At 50.1% G+C, this 5,800-nt stretch overlaps 1 long non-coding RNA gene across 1 annotated transcript; it reads left to right on the top strand.

Moving 5' to 3' along the window:
* Positions 1-946: 946 nt before the first annotated feature.
* On the top strand, positions 947-5,539 carry LOC147245641 (uncharacterized). The gene is made up of 3 exons (XR_015109991.1): positions 947-2,605; positions 3,860-4,110; positions 4,298-5,539. It is a non-coding gene; the product is annotated as an uncharacterized LOC147245641 (long non-coding RNA).
* Positions 5,540-5,800: the final 261 nt, after the last annotated feature.

Raw genomic sequence — 5,800 nt, 5'->3', positions numbered from 1 at the left:
CGGGTGACGAGAGACCACCTGACCTCAGCAGTGTCCGGGTGACAAGAGACCACCTGACCTCAGCAGTGTCCAGGTGACGAGAGACCACCTGGCCTCAGCAGTGTCCGGGTGACGAGAGACCACCTGACCTCAGCAGTGTCCGGGTGACAAGAGACCACCTGACCTCAGCAGTGTCTGGGTGACGAGACCACCTGGCCTCAGCAGTGTCCGGGTGACGAGAGACCACCTGACCTCAGCAGTGTCCGGGTGACAAGAGACCACCTGACCTCAGCAGTGTCTGGGTGACGAGAACACCTGGCCTCAGCAGTGTCTGGGTGACGAGACCACCTGGCCTCAGCAGTGTCCGGGTGACGAGAGACCACCTGACCTCAGCAGAGTCCAGGTGACAAGAGACCACCTAACCTCAGCAGTGTCTGGGTGACGAGACCACCTGGCCTCAGCAGAGTCCAGGTGACGAGAGACCACCTGACCTCAGCAGTGTCCAGGTGACGAGAGACCACCTGACCTCAGCAGTGTCCGGGTGACAAGAGACCACCTGGCCTCAGCAGTGTCCAGGTGATGAGAGACCACCTGACCTCAGCAGTGTCTGGGTGACAAGACCACCTGGACTTGAGCCGTCTTGATTCTCCTGATTTCGGTGTCTGATTTGTGTCTTTGAATTCTGGGTCTCAGCTGAAAGTCTTTCCTTTACCGGTTTTTCCTCCGTTGTACCGGGAGACGCTCGTCATCAGAGGACAACACGTTTACAGTGCAAGATTCATGCTTGAGGGCTCAGTCAGGTGCTGCAGGACCACCTGACGGCCAGCACGTGGCAGTGTGGGACAGACTCAGGGATCAAGACTCCTATCAAGGAGGGAAGATCACGTTTGTCCTTCCTGGGATGACTCATGCTCACGTCACCAACGACGCAGACGTTCAGGTGTACTGTTCTACAGGTAAGGCTTCTTATCAGGGCGGGTTCCACCTGCACGCCGAGTCCATCTCACGGCTTCGGTGTGAAGGCAGCAGATTTTATTCCATTGTCGCCTGTTTGAAAGGACGTTTTTCATAAATGTGAAATTACCGTAATGGCACGTCACCTTTTATTGGGAACTGTGATGAACGGATCTCCTGTGTGGGTTCCTCCCTCCCGAGGTGCGCTGTGATTTACATTTTAAAGCAAAGGGTTCTTTGTGTGAGCCCCTCTCTGTCAGCCATGTTGTCTTCATTTCTGTCTCCCAGGATGCACCGAGCTCCGGCGCGGCTCTTTTACGGTTCTGTATTTCAGCGGCTCTTTTATTGCAACCGACAGACAATTAAAGTCGGCTGAACACGCGCTGGCTGCCCGTCAGCAGCCCGACGCTCCATAAAAAGCGGCTTTCTGTGAAAAACGAGCAGCCGCGTTGTCACGGGAGCGGAGAGCGCGGGCAGATAGAGAACCTCAGCGATCAGGGTTTTATTCGGAGCCCAATAAAATCCGGCGCCCCGCAGCCCCCCCACCCGAGCAGGTCTTGTTTGACCTTGAGACGGAGCCCGACTGTCGCTCCTTGGTGTGCTGCTTCCATCAACACGAGTTTCCTCTGCAGCAGAGCCAGCAGGATGAAAAGGAGGAGAACCTGGTGGAGAACATGCGGTCTTGAGGGGCACGGACCTCTCCAGTACTCAGTTTAGACAGGGACCCCAGACGGGGTCTGTCAATCCTCCACGTGCGAAGGGACACAAGCAATAGAAGTTTAATATCGAACACCAGCAGTTTGAAGTACTGCCCTACAAACTGAAGTACTGCCACTCACTGAAGTACTGCCCCACTCATTGAAGTACTACCCTACACACTGAAGTACTACCCTACAAAGTGAACTACTGCCACTCACTGAAGTACTACCCTACACACTGAAGTACTGCCCTCTATGTATTTGTACATGTTAGCTGTGTTTGGAGGATTCAGCAGGTGAAGTCTGGTTGGACTCACCAGGAACCAGGAGCCTCTCAATTAGAAGAAGGGAATCCAACTCTGGTCGGCTGGGGTTCTCCTGTGTGGAGGTTCTCCAGGTTCTCCAGGTTCCTCCCACACACTAAAAGCATGCAAGTGAGTTTCACTGGAGACACTTAATGTCTGCAGGTGTGAACATGTTTCTGTCCCTGGGATGGACTGATGACCTCCAATACGCTTGGATGGATGGATGGAGGGTGGAGGGGATCAGGGTTCTAGGGGGTTTCATCGGGTGTGTGTCATGGCCGCCCTCCACCCTCCGCCCAGGCGTTCTGCACCGCTGCATGCAGGCTTCAGTAACTGAGCGCATCAACAGCCTGCACGTCTGCTGAGGTCATCGTCCTCCCGTCAGGACCAGGTCTTCCAGGCCTCCATCCCCCAGGGCTCAGGCCGCTAGCTGAAGTGTTTGGAACCCCTGCCACAGGTCCCATAAACATGGTGGCAGCTTTTGATGTAACATCAGATGTCCCAAAGAGTGACGAGAGCATTGGGTGGAACATCCCATCACGCCAGAAGACCGACCTGAGTCCATCCTGAGGGAGGTCCATGAGACCTGAGCTGAGCCACGCCAGGCTCGTCCTGAGGGTCAGACCAGCGGCGTCTCGGAGAACCTCTGACATCCGCCAGTTACAGGAGGTAAGTGGAGGCCCCTCAAGGGGTCACGGATGATGACGTCACCACCATGGCTGCTGTAGTTGTCGAGCATCAACACTAGATGGAGGTAGAGAGCTGAACATTGGCTCGCTGCTGCTCCTCTGTCAGTGCGGCAGCCGCGGGTGGGAGTCTGGCTGCTGGCAGCGAGCGAGTCTTCTGACATTTTCATGAAAAAGAAACATTTTCATGAATTATTCGTATTATTAGTAGTATTATAATCTAGCGCTGCAGTGCTGCTCTGTTGTTCCTTTTTTGTCCGTCCTGATCGATGAATCTCACATCGATTATTTCACGATTTCTGAGAAGTTCCGTCTGAAAGACTCAGGCTCCGGAACACAAATTAAAAGACTACAAATTCACATCACTCTTTTGTTGGGGGGGGGGGGGGAATATGATTTGATTGTTGCCTCACAAATTTCATCCATCGTTGTGATGTCAGCCGGAGGTTAGAGACGGAGCGCTCGCGGGCCTCCAGCGCTGCCGACCTCATCGTCATGAATCACGGACGCCTTTCCGCTCCCGTCTGGCAGCAGCTGATGGCTTCCGCTGCAGGTTACATGTTTTTACTGGTCACGACGGCGTCACGCAGGAGAGATGAAACAGAGGTTTGAGGTTTAACATGAGTGACGTCACAGCTCCGCACCGTTGAGTGATTATTTACGTCGTTGGTGCGTCTGGGATTTCACGTTCTCACAAAGCTACAAGACGAGGGCACAAATTATGAGGCCAAGCCAACGATCAAATGCTTCGATGGCTGAAGCTCCTCAAACGTAACAATCTAGGAAAAAGGTGATTCGAATTTTTTTCATCAGACATTTTGAGTAAAAATTATTTAAGAAATAACAGAATGATCCACATTAATTCAGACAATTCAATTATCAATTGATCTTTTATTTTAGGGCGGATAAAATAAAGTAGGATGTGTGTGAGTGTAATTAAATTAATTATATAATTTTCAACATGAAAATTATATAGATGATATGTATGAATTATATATAATAGAATTATTTCGGAGAATTAGAAAGTAGAATTAGAAAAAGAATTGCTGTTTACAAAAAGTTCTTAATTTTACAGTTATTGGTTTGTCTTTAGCAATGAATTGTTTCACATTTTTGATTTAATTTTCTGGTAATTTATTTGAACATTTGCTCATAGCGTGCTTTTGAAAAAGGTAATGAGAAAAAGTGAGTGTTAAAATTTAAATTAGCAGCAAAAACAAGGTCTTTGTTTTTGCAGGGGAAAAAGAGAGTTCAGGAGTTCCAGCCGACGCCGACGCCACCGCAGAGGTCCGGGACGTCTGAGGGAGACGAGGATCAGCCCTCCTGAGGCAGCCTCAGCCTGGCAGTAAACGCTGCCTGAGTCGACCATGAAGCCTCTGATGAGTGAACCCAGGAACACGGGTCTTCACCGTGCTCCTCGTCAGCTCTGATAATTCAGAGTCATCAGGCCTGAAGACGGCAACAACATTCCAGTTTGATGAAGTTCAGGTAAATGTATCATCGTGTAAATATAAAAATATCGTGTGTGTGTGTGTGTGTGTGCGTGCGTGCGTGTGCTGTAACAGTGTATTTGCACCTTTGGCGGGAGGCAGCCTTCATCATTGTTTCAGGCGCTCAGTATCAGCTTGACCTTCTCTCTCTGATGTCACTCGTAACGGGACCTTTTTCCCTCTAGACTTGGCGATCCCTTCATCACCTCTACGTTTTATTTCCTGAGAATTTTTGGTTCAAGAAGCAAACCCAGATAAAACTCACACAAACTGTTGGTGGGGAAGCAGTTGTGTGAGTTACTGAGGTGTGAGGAAGTGATCGCTGACATCCTGGAGTCTGGTTTGAGGGAGAGGAACAACTCACCGCCTGAGCCGAGTCTCACAGCTGACTGGACACAAATGACTGGTGAAATCTAGATGAATGGGTAAAGAGCTGAAAAGACAAGACGCGCGCACGCACACACACACACACACACACACACACACACTGACAATGTCTCTTCAGGGGTTGATAAACCACCCAAGTGTGAATCTTCTCCTCCTTTAAGGAAGTTTTACGGGAGCCACAACATGGCGGTTAGAGCAGGAAGTGACTCAGAGGTCAGCTGATCCCACACACATCTGCTCCTTATCAATATGGCAGCGGTGCATGCGTGTGCGCGTGAGCGAGAGAGCGAGCGAAGAACTGTTTGCTGGCCGTGAACTTGCGGCAGCGTAAATGTGCTTGGAGCTGAAGCTTGACGAATGGTGCTTTTATTTGAATTCATCGCTGCCTCCCATCCAGATGTGGAGGAGTCGAACCCATCAGGCTGCAAGTAGTCGTGGAAAATAAGATATTAAACTGTGTGTGATGGCTTTGGCGTTCAAGCACGGCACCTTTAAGGCTTCGGAACAGAAAGCACAGGTGCTGTCACTGTTCTGATGAATAATCAATCAATAATCTCAGCACTGATCAGCTGCGATGTTTTCCTCGGTGACTGAGTTTATTAAAATCTCTAAAACTTTGAACTTGGAACGGAACCTTCCGGGTGCAGAGCAGCTGCACTCCGGATCCCTTCAGGCTCGCTGAAAAAAACAAGGTGAATAGAGCCGTCTGTATCCTAGGAGAGGAACCAATCACAGCTCAGTATTTGAACGGACCAATCCCGCTGCGGCATCATGGCGGATCCGCTTGTACCTGCACACCCTCCCATAATCTCACCCAGTCATGAAGCTCCATCTGCTGTTTAAGACATTTTCCATGTGTGGAATTCCGCAAGGCTCTATTTCATTTTTATTTGTTTGTTTGTGTTTTGTTTTTAACTGTTGCTGCTTTTATGCTGCTTGGAGTTTTGGACTTTTACTGCTTTTATATGGCCAGCTGGGTTTTCCTGCTCTTCTTGTCTGTGGTTCAGTTTTGTTCCTTAGATATGTGTGTGTGTGTGTGTGTGTGTGTGTGCGCGCGCGCCTGCCTGCCTGCCTGCCTGCCTGCCTGCCTGCCTGCCTGCCTGCAGTAATGAAGACTGACTGCTCCACTTGTTTGGTAATGATGTTTAACATGATTCAATGTAAATGGAGGTGAAAATTGGCCCTGGTGTATCTCACTGGGCAACTCCTCCAGCAGCGCCGCCACTGCCAAACAAGCAGGCTGCAGCCTCGCCTTTATAAGGTCAACATCATTGTAGATGGCTGTAAAATTTCACAGGTGA

Source organism: Aulostomus chinensis, chromosome 18, assembly GCF_037954235.1.
Source record: "Aulostomus chinensis isolate RoL2024-O1b breed Wild chromosome 18, RoL_Achi_v1.0, whole genome shotgun sequence".
NCBI classification, from domain to species: domain Eukaryota; kingdom Metazoa; phylum Chordata; class Actinopteri; order Syngnathiformes; family Aulostomidae; genus Aulostomus; species Aulostomus chinensis.
This window is presented reverse-complemented; position numbering and strand designations above follow the sequence as displayed.